At 38.8% G+C, this 12,861-nt stretch overlaps 1 protein-coding gene across 1 annotated transcript in view; it reads right to left on the reverse strand.

Moving 5' to 3' along the window:
* OPHN1 (oligophrenin 1) overlaps positions 1 to 12,861 on the reverse strand; it is a 606,300-nt gene that overhangs the window by 8,375 nt on the left and 585,064 nt on the right. The window lies entirely within an intron of this gene.

Here is a 12,861-nt window from a genome sequence, read left to right on the forward strand (position 1 = left end):
GGACCAAGATTAAACCCCAGAAAAATAACTAAACTAAGTGGAGATAGGCAACATTCCAGAAAAAGAATTCAGAATAATGATAGTGAAGATGATCTAGGACCACGGAAAAAGAATGGAGGCAAAGATCAAGAAGATGCAAAAAATGTTTAACAAAGACCTAGAAAAATTAAAGAACAAACAAACAGAGATGAACAATACAATAACCAAAATGAAAACTACACAAGAAGGAATCAATAGCAGAATAACTGAGGCAGGAGAACGGATAAGTGACCTGGAAGACAGAATGGAGGAATTCACTGCTACGGAACAGACTAAAGAAAAAAGAATGAAAAGAAATGAAGACGGCCTAAGAGACCTCAGGGACAACATTAAACGCAACAACATTCGCATTATAGGGATTCCAGAAGCAGAAGAGAGAGAGAAAGGACCAGAGAACATATTTGAAGAGATTATAGTCGAAAACTTCCCTAACATGGGAAAGGAAATAGCCACCCAAGTCCAGGAAGAGCAGTGAGTCCCATACAGGATAAACTCAATGAGAAACACGCCAAAACTCATAGTAATCAAATTGGCAAAAACTAAAGACAAAGAAAAATTATTGAAAGCAGCAAGGGAAAAGCGACAAATAACACAAGAAACTCCCATAAGGTTAACAGCTGATTTCTCAGCAGAAACTCTACAAGCCAGAAGGGAATGGCATGACATATTTAAAGTGATGAAAGGGAAGAACCTACAATCAAGATTACTCTACACGGCAAGGATCTCATTCAGATTCGACGGAGAAATCAAAAGCTTTACAGACAAGCAAAAGCTAAGAGAATTTAGCACCACCAAACCAGCTCTGCAACAAATGCTAAAGGAACTTCTCTAAGTGGGAAACACAAGAGAAGAAAAGAACCTACAAAAACAAACCCAAAACAATTAAGAAAATGGTCATAGGAACATACATATTGATAATTACCTTAAACGTGGATGGATTAAATGCTCCAACCAAAAGACACGTGCTTGCTGAATGGATACAAAAACAAGACCCATATATATGATGTCTACAAGAGACCCACTTCAGACCTAGGGACACATACAGACTGAAAGTGAGGGGATGGAAAAAGATATTCCATGCAAATGGCAATCAAAAGAAAGCTGGAGTAGCTGTACTCATATCAGGTAAAATAGACTTGAAAATAAAGAATGTTACAAGAGACAAGGAAGGACACTATATAATGATCAAGGGATCAATCCAAGAAGAAGATATAACAATTATAAATATATATGCACCCAACATAGGAGCACCTCAATACATAAGGCAACAGCTAACAGCTATAAAAGAGGAAATTGACAGTAACACAATAATAGTGGCGGACTTTAACACCTCACTTACACCAATGGACAGATCATCCAAAATGAAAATAAATAAAGAAACAGAAGCTTTAAATGACACAACAGACCTGATCGATTTAATTGATATTTATAGGACATTCCATCCAAAAACAGCAGATTACACTTTCTTCTCAAGTGCACACAGAACATTCTCCAGGATAGATCACATCTTGGGTCACAAATCAAGCCTCAGTACAGTTAAGAAAATTGAAATCACATCAAGCATCTTTTCTGAACCACAACGCTATGAGATTAGAAATGAATTACAGGGAAAAAAACGTAAAAAACACAAACACATGGAGGCTAAACAATACGTTACTAAACAACCAAGAGATCACTGAAGAAATCAAAGAGGAAATCAAAAAATACCTAGAGACAAATGATAATGAAAACACAATGATCCAAAACCTATGGGATGCAGCAAAAGCAGTTCTAAGAGGGAAGTTTATAGCTATACAAGCCTACCTCAAGACACAAGAAAAATCTCAAGTAAACAATCTAACGTTACACTTAAAGCAACTAGAGGAAGAAGAACAAACAAAGCCCAAAGATAGCAAAAGGAAAGAATCATAAAGATCAGAGCAGAAATAAATGAAATAGGAACAAAGTAAACAATAGCAAAGATCAATAAAACTAAAAGCTGGTTCATTGAGAAAATAAACAAAATTGATAAACCATTAGCCAGACTTATCAAGAAAAAGAGGGAAAGGACTCAAATCAATAAAATTAGAAATGAAAAAGGAGAAGTTACAACAGACACCTCAGAAATACAAAGCATCCTAAGAGACTACTACAAGCAAATCTCTGCCAATAAAACGGACAACCTGAAAGAAATGGACAAATTCTTAGAAAGGTATAACCTTCCAAGACTGAACCAGGAAGAAACAGAAAATATGAACAGACCAATCACAAGTATTGAAATTGAAACTGTGATTAAAAATCTTCCAATATGGACTTCCGTGGTGGTGCAGTGGTTGAGAGTCCACCTGCCGATGCAGGGGACGCGGGTTCATGCCCTGGTCTGGGAGGATCCCACATGCTGTGGAGCAGCTGGGCCAGTGCGCCATGGCCGCTGGGCCTGCGCGTCCGGAGCCTCTGCTCTGCAGAGGGAGGGGCCACAGCAGTGAGAAGCCTGCATACCACAAAAAAAAAATCTTCCAACAAACAAAAGTCCAGGACCAGATGGCTTCAGAGGTGAATTCTATCAAACATTTAGAGAAGAGATAACACCCATTCTTCTCAAACTCTTCCAAAAAATTGCAGAGGAAGGAACACTCCCAAACTCATTCTATGAGGCCACCATCACCCTGAAACCAAAATCAGACAAAGATACTACAAAAAAAGAAAATTACAGACCAATATCACTGATGAATATAGATGCAATAATCGTCAACAAAATACTAGCAAACAGAATCCAACAACACATTAAAAGGATCATAAACAATGATCAAGTGGGATTTATCCCAGGGATGCAAGGATTCTTCGATATACGCAAATCAATCAATGTGAAAAACCATATTAACAAACTGAAGAATAAAAACCATATGATCATCCCAATAGATGCAGAAAAAGCTTTTGACAAAATTCAAACCCATTTATGATAAAAACTCTCCAGAAAGTAGGCATAGAGGGAACCTACCTCAACATAATAAAGGCCATATATGACAAACCCACAGCAAACATCATTCTCAATGGTGAAAAATTGAAAGCATTTCCTCTAAGATCAGGAATGAGACAAGGATGTCCACTCTCACCACTACTATTCAACATAGTTTTGGAAGTCCTAGCCATGGCAATAAGAGAAGTAAAAGAAATAAAATGAATACAAATTGGAAAAGAAGAAGTATAACTGTCACTGTTTGCAGATGACATGATACTATACATAGAGAATCTTAAAGATGCCACCAGAAGACTACTAGAGCTAATTAATGAATTTGGTAAAGTTGCAGGATACAAAATTAATGCACAGAAATCTCTTGCATTCCTATACACTAATGATGAAAAATCTGAAAGAGAAATTATGGAAACACTCCCATTTACCATTGCAACAAAAAGAATAAAATACCTTGGAATAAACCTACCTAGGGAGACAAAAGACCTGTATGCAGAAAACTATAAGACACTGATGAAAGAAATGAAAGATGATACCAACAGATGGAGAGATATACCATGTTCTTGGATTGGAAGAAACAATATTGTGAAAATGACTATACTGCCCAAAGCAACCTAGAGATTCAATGCAATGCCTATCAAATTACCAATGGCATTTATTATGGAACTAGAACAAATCATCTTAAAATTTGTATGGAGACACAAAAGACCCCGAATAGCCAAAGCATTCTTGAGGGAAAAAAACGCAGCTGGAGGAATCAGACTCCCTGACTTCAGGCTATACTACAAAACTACAGTAATCAAGACAATATGGTACTGGCACAAAAACAGAAACATAGATCAATGGGACAAGATAGAAAGCCCAGAGATAAACCCATGCACCTACAGTCAACTAATCTATGACAAAGGAGGCAAAGATATACAATGGAGAAAAGACAGTCTCTTCAGTAAGTGTTGTTGGGAAAACTGGACAGCTACATGTAAAAGAATGAAATTAGAACACTCCCTAACACCATACACAAAAATAAATTCAAAATGGATTAGACACCTAAATGTAAGACCGGACACTATAAAACTCTTAAGAAGAAAACATAGGAAGAACAGTCTTTGACAAATAACAGCAAGATCTTTTTTGATCCACCTCCTAGAGTAATAGAAATAAAACCAAAAATAAACAAATGGGACCTAATGAAACTTCAAAGCTTTTATACAGCAAAGGAAACCATAAACAAGATGAAAAGACAACCCTCAGAATGGGAGAATATATTTGCAAACGAATCAACGGACAAAGGATTAATCTCCAAAATATATAAACAGCTCATGCAGCTCAATATTAAAGAAACAAACAACCGAATCCAAAAATGGGGAGAAGACCTTAAATAGACATTTCTCTAAAGAAGACATACAGATGGCCAAGAAGCACATGAGGAGCTGCTCAACATTACTAATTATTAGAGAAATGCAAATCAAAACTACACTGAGGTATCACCTCACACCATTTAGAATGGGCATCATCAGAAAATCTACAAACAACAAATGTTGGAGAGGGTGTGGAGAAAAGGGAACCCTCTTGCACTGCTGGCGGGAATGTAAATTGATACAGCCACTATGGAGAACAGTATGGAGGTTCCATAAAAAACTAAAAATAGATTTACCATATGATCCAGCAGTCCCACTACTGGGCATATACCCAGAGAAAACCATAATTCAAAAAGACACATGCACTCAATGTTCATTGCAGCACTATTTACAATAGCCAGGTCATGGAAGCAACCTAAATGCCCATCGACAGACGAATGGATAAAGAAGATGTGGTACATATATACAATGGAATATTACTCAGCCATAAAAAGGAACGAATTTGAATCATTTGTTGAGACGTGGACGGATCTAGAGAGTGTCATACAGAGTGAAGTAAGTCAGAAAGAGAAAAACAAATATCGTATATTAACACATGTCTGTGGAACCTAGAAAAGTTGTACAGTTGAGCCGGTTTGCAGGGCAGAAGTTGAGACACAAATGTAGAGAACAGACGTATGGACACCAAGTGGGGAAAACTGCGGTGGGGTGGGGATGGTGGTGTGCTGAATTGGGCGATTGGGATTGACATGTATATACTGATGTGTATAAAATTGATGACTAAGAAGAACCTGCAGTATAAAAAAACAACAAAAACAAAACAAAACAAAACAAAAAGAATTCTGGAACAATGTGAATGAAATGCAAAATAATATATATGAGACAGTTCATACCCATTGATCCAGTTGATCCACTTTGGGGAACAGGCCCAAAGAAATTAACTCTAAAGAAAAAAAATAAGGAAAACAAGTAGCACATAAACATGCTTCTTAACAGCAAAAATTCAGACCCAACCACAAAGCCTGATAAACAAACAATTCAATTCTTACAAGTATTTAACCAATACATATTATGCATGAAATGACAAGGATTTGGGCTAGGTCAAAAAATGGATTCATATAAAATAATATTAAGTGAAAAAAAGTCCACAAAAAATGTTCATGGCCTGATGAACACCATCTGGAAATAGACACGTTTGCAACTATGCAAGGGTGTTAGTAGATCTTGATATTCATTCAATTTTTGTCAGTAAACCTTGATATTCATTGTTTTCTTCTACAAAACTTTTTAAGGTAAATGTAAAAAATATTAACTTTAATCCATATAATACTGTTGTAAGATTTACCTTAAGTATTTCCACACTGTATTTCTTCTCCTTAAAGATTTTCTCAGTGACTATAAAATGTACAGGATAAGTTCAAACTCCTTAACATAAATTCAAGGCCCTCTATGAGCTGGTCCCAAATTATTAAACCAGGTACTAGTGCTAGACTTTAAATACCAGCTCTACTTTTGTTAAACTGGTCTCCTCACTGGCCCTATCAAAGCAGCAAGCCCTTGACTCTTCTAGATGAGACAGTATGGTACAGTGTGGAAAGTAAGTCTGGAGTTGGGCAGACCCTGCTTTCAGGCCTTGTTCTGCGACTTCCAAACTGTGGGACCCTGTGCAGTTATTTCAACTCTTTGACTATCAAGGTATTCATCTGGGAAATGGATATAATAACCCGTCCTCACAAGCTGGTTGTAAGGACTAAATTAGATGGCTTTTAGAGAATACCTAGCATGTAGCAGGGATAAGTAAGTGTTAGACTCTGTTCTGCTTCTTTCCCGATATATGTCCCTGTTCTCATGTCTTACCTGTACTGTAACTACCCCTAAACAGTCAGCTCAAATCTCAATCCTCTGAACACTTGAGCTGGCATTGGTAATTTCCATCCATGTAAGCACTCATGAAGTACTTATATATTGCTCCATGGGGTTTTTTAATTCCTCCAGCTAGTCATTCTGGTGAGGCAGACAGATATGAAAAAAGATAATGATAATACAGTGTGATTGGTGTTCTAATGGAGGTATGAACCAAGTACTATTCATTTACACACTAGGCTGTATCTTACATTTCTGGACATGCCATTCCCCTTAGCACCAGGTCGGGTACACAGAATTGCAGCTAAAGAGTGACCAAAATAATAATAATAATCCAATTTTTCTAACACATTATAATATTCAAAGCACTCTCCCAATTAACTATTTGATGTTCACAATAATCTTGGGAGGAAAGAATAGCAGATGGGTCTTATCTTTGCCATTTTATAGAGAAGGAAACTAAGGTTCGGAAAGGTGAACTCACTCACCCGCAATCATATAGTTAGGTAAGTGGTAGAGTGAGGACTAAAACTCATATCTCCTGTTTCTGCATCCACTTTTCTTCCCAGTGTCTGCTGTTTTGTTGTTATTAGTAGTAATATAAAAAGTTATAAATGACAATAATAATGGTAATGGTAATAAAATAACTGGTAAAAAACTTTAGCTACCTTTTTATTGAACACCTGCTCTGTTCCAGGTACTATGATAATATACTCAGTACTTTATGCATATATTCTCATTTAACATTGGCCCTAACCCTGAAAGACAAGAAGCATTATGCCTGGTCTACAGTTGAGGAAACAGAAACACAGAGATGAGAAGTATAACCCCATAGTTAACTGGCAATAGATTCAGGTCCATCTGCTTTCCAAAGCCCAAGTGGTCAGAAGTACCAATGATTTTCAACCTTGGCTATACATTGGGAACATTGAAATTATACAGTACTGGGGACCCATCCCCAGAGAGCCTAGTTTAATTGATTGGGGTAGCACCTTGGTATGGGTATTTTTAAAAGCTCCCCAGGTGATGCTATGTATAGCCAGAGTTGAGAACCACTAGGCCACATGATGCTGCTTGCTCACTGCAGATCGGATTATAACAGCTGACAATGCTGTTCCATTTCTACTGGTCACTGGAGGAGGTATTGGATAGGAAGCATATGCTACAGTCAGAGCCAGAAAACATTTCTACCTGAAGCTGTGTCCACCCTAAGGCTACTGTTTCCTTTGGTGAGAGAACCAGATGACTCCCCCTGAAATATGAAACCCATTCATTTCCCAGTTGCAGCCACATCCAAATAGACATCAACCCAAGGCCTCAGAAAACAAATGTCATCAGCCTTGCATCCTCCTAGGCTCTTTATTGGGTGCTGCAAATTGATGATTCATTTTAAGTCAAACTTTGAAGTAGTAGCAATGGGCTTTCTTGTTTGAAAGACCCCAATGTTGTTCTCTCCTGCCTCTAATTTGCGACAGTATAGCCACAGTGTCAAACTGAGGAGGCAGGGATGGAAGAGTAATAATAACTGGGAGTCAAAAGACCTAGATTCCAGTCTTAATACTAAAACTAACTTGCTGTGTGAGCTTGAGCAGATCACTTCCCTACCTGTACAATGTGAACTTGGACTATTTTCCAGATCAGTAGGTCCATGATATAAGTCTATAGGCCTATATCTCTCCCCGCTGACTTTTATATGCTACAGTGGAATACTCTAGAAGTCAGTTCTGATCATGTACCTAACCAGCTTGAAAAAAATCTCCAGATAGAAAGGTAGATAGATACTAGATTTAGATTTCACAGCTCCCTGTTGCCTGCAGAATAAACTCAAACATTTTTTAACCTGGAATTCACTACCTTCTTCCACCTAGCCTCAACTGATGTTTCTGGTCTAACTTTCCACCCTTCCTCTTTACATATCCCATAGTCCACAGAAACAGTATTATTTCTTGTTCCACGTACACATCCTACAATTAATCATTTCTTTCCTAGATGCCCTTTATCCCTTCTAATATGCCCAAATTTGCATCATCTATTAAGATTCAGCTTAAGTGCCACATCTCTTAGAAGCCTAATATGCTCCAAGTTGCTTTCTCTTACTCTTACAGCACCAACCACCTTGTACTTTGAATCAGGGCTCTTTGTTTTGGTGGCTCTATCTCCGCTATTAAAATGGAGCAACCCGAGAGCTAGATCTAAGTGGGATTCCTCTCTGCATTCACCAGGGGCCCAAGTAAATTTGTAACTGGTATTCAATAAATACTCATTGAGAAAAGAAAAACGCAGTTCAGTCCATTAGAAGGACAACGGAAAAAGCTTTCCCTTTTGAAGTCCCCATTTGTGCCATCTGTGACAAACACAAACATGATATACCCAAATTTCAGGGCTATTCTAAAATCTAAATTGAAAGGTGTTCAATAGACTGAGTGTTCCTTGAGGGCTTTTGTGCCTGGCCTTATGCTCTCACAACAGATGCAGACAAATGATTTGACATTGACTTTGCCATCCAGGGGCTTAAAACTGAGTTGGAGAATGAAGTCATACTCATGGGAAATAAGCATGAATACAGTAACTCAGCATCCACAATTAAAGGGTCAAAGTTGGGTGCCAAAAGAAGTGAGGTAAGGGAGAGTTCCCTCAGGCAGAATTGTCAAAAGGCTTCATGGAGGTAATAGGACTTTAGCTGGACTTTGAGGGATGGCTAAGAATCCTTCCTTGCCCCTTCCCCTTATCAACAGTCCTCCTATTTCTGAGTGTTTGGAATGGTCAGAGATAGGTTGAGGGTGGAAAGAGTAGTTCTGAGCTCTTTTATGACACCTACGTTTGAAGCTTGAGGCTTCTCATAGGCTCTAGAATATAGAAGAGTAAATATCTACCATCTTCCATGCCTGCCATTTCCTGAGAGGTTGTTACCCAACCACTACCACTATCATTTTTTGAACTTCTTTTATATTACCAGATGTTTTGTATACCTAATCTTACTTAATCCCCACAAAAACCTTACCTGCAGTATAGGCATTGTCCCCACTTACAGTTGAGAAAACTGGCTCAGAGAAGTGAAGTTCACCTAATTAAGATTGTGTAGTTAGTAATTAGCCTCCTGTAAAAGCAAAACAACTGCTACCTTTTACTTAGTACTCATTATGTGCCAAGTACATTGGTATCTCATTTCATCATTACAGCAATCCTATAGGCACAAATATCTTCATTTTACAAATTAGAAAACTAAGGCTCAGAGATGTTGTGACTTGCCCAAGGTCCCACAGCTAGGATGAGGCAGAGCCAGGATTCAAACTCACATCTCAGTGACTCTGGAGCCTAAGTCATATCTGAGACTCCACTAAGCCTTTTGAGCTTATTGGTATTTTTACCAAATTGTACTTCCTTTTAATTTATTTTTAACCTCGGTCCACAACTTGACTCTTTGGACCTCCCTCTCCAGCCCAACCTATCCCCTCCCTCCCCATTCTCTATCAAATGACCATAACTAAAGAATTTTAGCATTTATAGATTTCTTAGGACTTGATGAACATCAATATTCAACCTTAAGCCAATTTCTTCCACCTTTTTTTACATCCATCTACACCTTACCCGAGAGCACAGAGTAAAGGGAGGCTGTTTTGACTTGTAGATTCCCTCAAACTTCTAGAATCATCTATCTCTTTCTACGACATTCCCCCATGATCACCTTAAAGCCTCTGACCCCTGTGAATCAACTTGGAGTTAGGCTCCAGGAAAGCCAGAGAATGAAAACTAAACACAGTACATTATTAAAAGCATAATGAGTCCAAACAAGAAAATGTGGATAATGGCCACAAAGCTCATTACTGCAAGAACAAGTCTGTGCCTAATACTTTTAGAGCAGATGCAAATGCTACTCATAGCATTAGTCACCCCAGTGGAGAATTGATGGCCCTGTGGCTGAGCAGGGCCTTACAAGCACCCTTTCCCCAAGCCCAAAAGCATGCTACCAGAATGCAGTCTTCTCTCTCCAGTCAAAACAGAGGCTCCTAAGCCCATATGTCATAGGGTCTCAGTGTGGATGTATTCTCCATTTTTATCTCAGAACCTCTGGCACAGTGAAGGGCTCTTTACCCCATGCTTCTACTGGAATGTATTCTAACTCCCACTAGAACATGGATGACACTGGACTGGGACTGGTTGCTTACATGCCAGCCTCGCCATGAACCTTTGGAGGGCAGGGAACATGGCCATTTATCTTTGTCTCTCTAATTGCACAGCACTGTGCCTGAATAAATGAACAAATACATGTAAGTAGATGTCCTTCCTCTCCGTTCCCCAAAGGAAAGTCCTAAGTCCCTTTGTAGAAGCTACAAAAATGCCCTTTCCAAAGCCAGGCCTGGTAAGAGGCAGCAACATCAAAGGAAGGCAGGAAATTTGGCTTGTATAATTTTGTTCCTCCAAAAGTGAATGCTTCTTAGAAAACAGAAAGGGGAAGGTAGCTGAAGCCACTTAAGAAATAAGAATGTGATACCCAGGGAGCCAAGGTTCAATCCCCATCTCCACATCTTACAATGTGGGTGACTCTGGGCAAGCTGTTTCACTTCTCTGAGCCTCAGTTTCTCCATCTGTGAAATTGGGAAAATAAAACTTATCTCAAAGGCCTATCAGAATGATTAGATGCAATAGATGAAGAGACGTGTCCAGTTCCACGTGTGGAACAGAAAAGGGCCCTTGACAAAATTACATCAGCAAACAATATTGGTTACGTTATCAAGTTGAGTGTCATGGAACAAAGCAATTTAACATGCACCTTGTTTTTGCTATCTTTAATTACTAAGAAAATATGTGGAGCACATCCAGTCTATTCAAATGTTGGATCAATGCAAGGAGTGAAGATGGTGGATAGGACAGTGGCACAGTTGTATCACTAAAGCAAAGAGACCTATGCATTGACCCTCAGGATGGCAGGCAAAGCTCTGAAGAAGGAGCTGAATTGAAGTGACAACAACAAGATGCAGAGTGGGTCAGCTAAGGTGACAGCTCTCTCCCTGTGACATTGCCATTTCAGGCTGTGGGCTAGAACCTGTGGCTAACAACTATTAGTTATAGCTTGGGATCAGAGTTGTTTGCAGTTTTTGTTTAGTTGATATTTGTTCTGATGCCCGATATCTGTCACTGGAGTGACAGCCAAAATGGGGAGGAAGGGAGGGAATAAGATGTGAGGAGGTGGGAGTAGGGAAAGTTCCAAGAGGCAACTACACCAGAGGTTTGGCTAATTCTTCACCAAGGGCAGGAGTACTACCTCAGTTCTACTTCCTGTAGCCAAGGCTGGAGGCATGGGTCTTTGAGAAAACCTGCATCACACTGGCCTGTTGCTAACTGATTTAAGGCAGAAAGCAATGCCAGGGAGTGCTGTGGCCCAGATTTAGATAGTCTGGCTGATACTGGACAGTCAAATGAGTACTCGCATTAACTGAAACCATTAGATCAGAGCAGCTGCTGCCAGCAGCCTGAGGCAGGACTAAGGAGGAAGGGGGAGAGTGGAATGTCGTTGGGATTTAACTTTGCAGCAGAAGATGGTGAAAGCGGAACTGATAGGGAGGGCTAAGTTACTGTGTGGGCTGAGCTGATAATATCTGACTGACCCCAAGGCTTGGCGACAGGCAAGACAAACTTTACTGTGATGAATATAAGTTGAGTTATCCAGTTATCCACCAGATTGATGTGAAGGTCAACATATGACTTATGAATTGAAGCAGTTGTGTACACAGAAGTCTGGCTTAACTTGTTACTTCCGAGAAGAGGCAAATCTTATGAAGGGGAGGAAAAGTGGAAGGAATTAATAACATATTCTGCATATTGATTATATAGCAGATACTTTATTTGTTATTCCTTTTAACCTTAGCAATAATTCTGAGGGATTAACTGTTTCTCCCATTTACAGATAAGGAAACCAAGGTGCAAAGAGGTTAAATAACTTAACTGTAATCATACAGATGCATCAGTGTCAAGCTAGAGAATTCATAGTCAGTTACTTAGTAGAAATCTTATCAGAGCCCCATAGAATAGCTTTTACTGAATTGTGCTCTGAGACAATGCCATCAACCCATATTGAGGTTGTTACATGCAACAACCCACATCATGAAAGCAGCTCCAGACAATATGTAAATGAAGGAACATGTTTCTGTTTATGGACATGGAAAATTGAATTTCATATAATTTTCGTGTCATGTCATATTTTTCTTTTGACTTTTTTTCAACAAATTAAGGCTTAGGCTTGCTAAGTCCTTATAAAAGCTTAAAGACAGTAGGGACCCTGTATGTCTTATTCACTCTTATGTCTTCAACACCTAGAAAGGGGCCAGTTGCACAGCAATTATTCTTACTATTTTTAAGTTCTTATATTTTTCTATATTGTGAAATGCCTTAAATCTTTTTTTGGAACAGGACATGATATAAAACATAAGGCACATTTTTAAAAGGCTATCTAGCTAGAAAATAAAAGAGTCAGGATATGGATCTAAGCCTTTGTGATATCAAAGTCTCTTTTTTCATAGAATTATATTCCCCCTAGTCCCCTCTAGATTAGTCACAACCTCCCAACATGAGTCTCTCCATCTAGTAGCCAATTAAATTTGCAGAAGTCAGCCACATTTTGAACTTGTAACTTAAAAAGCCCATAGCTTTGCT

This window comes from Monodon monoceros, unplaced genomic scaffold (genome assembly GCF_005190385.1).
Source record: "Monodon monoceros isolate NGI ecotype Baffin Bay Population unplaced genomic scaffold, NGI_Narwhal_1 Super_Scaffold_22, whole genome shotgun sequence".
Taxonomy (NCBI): domain Eukaryota; kingdom Metazoa; phylum Chordata; class Mammalia; order Artiodactyla; family Monodontidae; genus Monodon; species Monodon monoceros.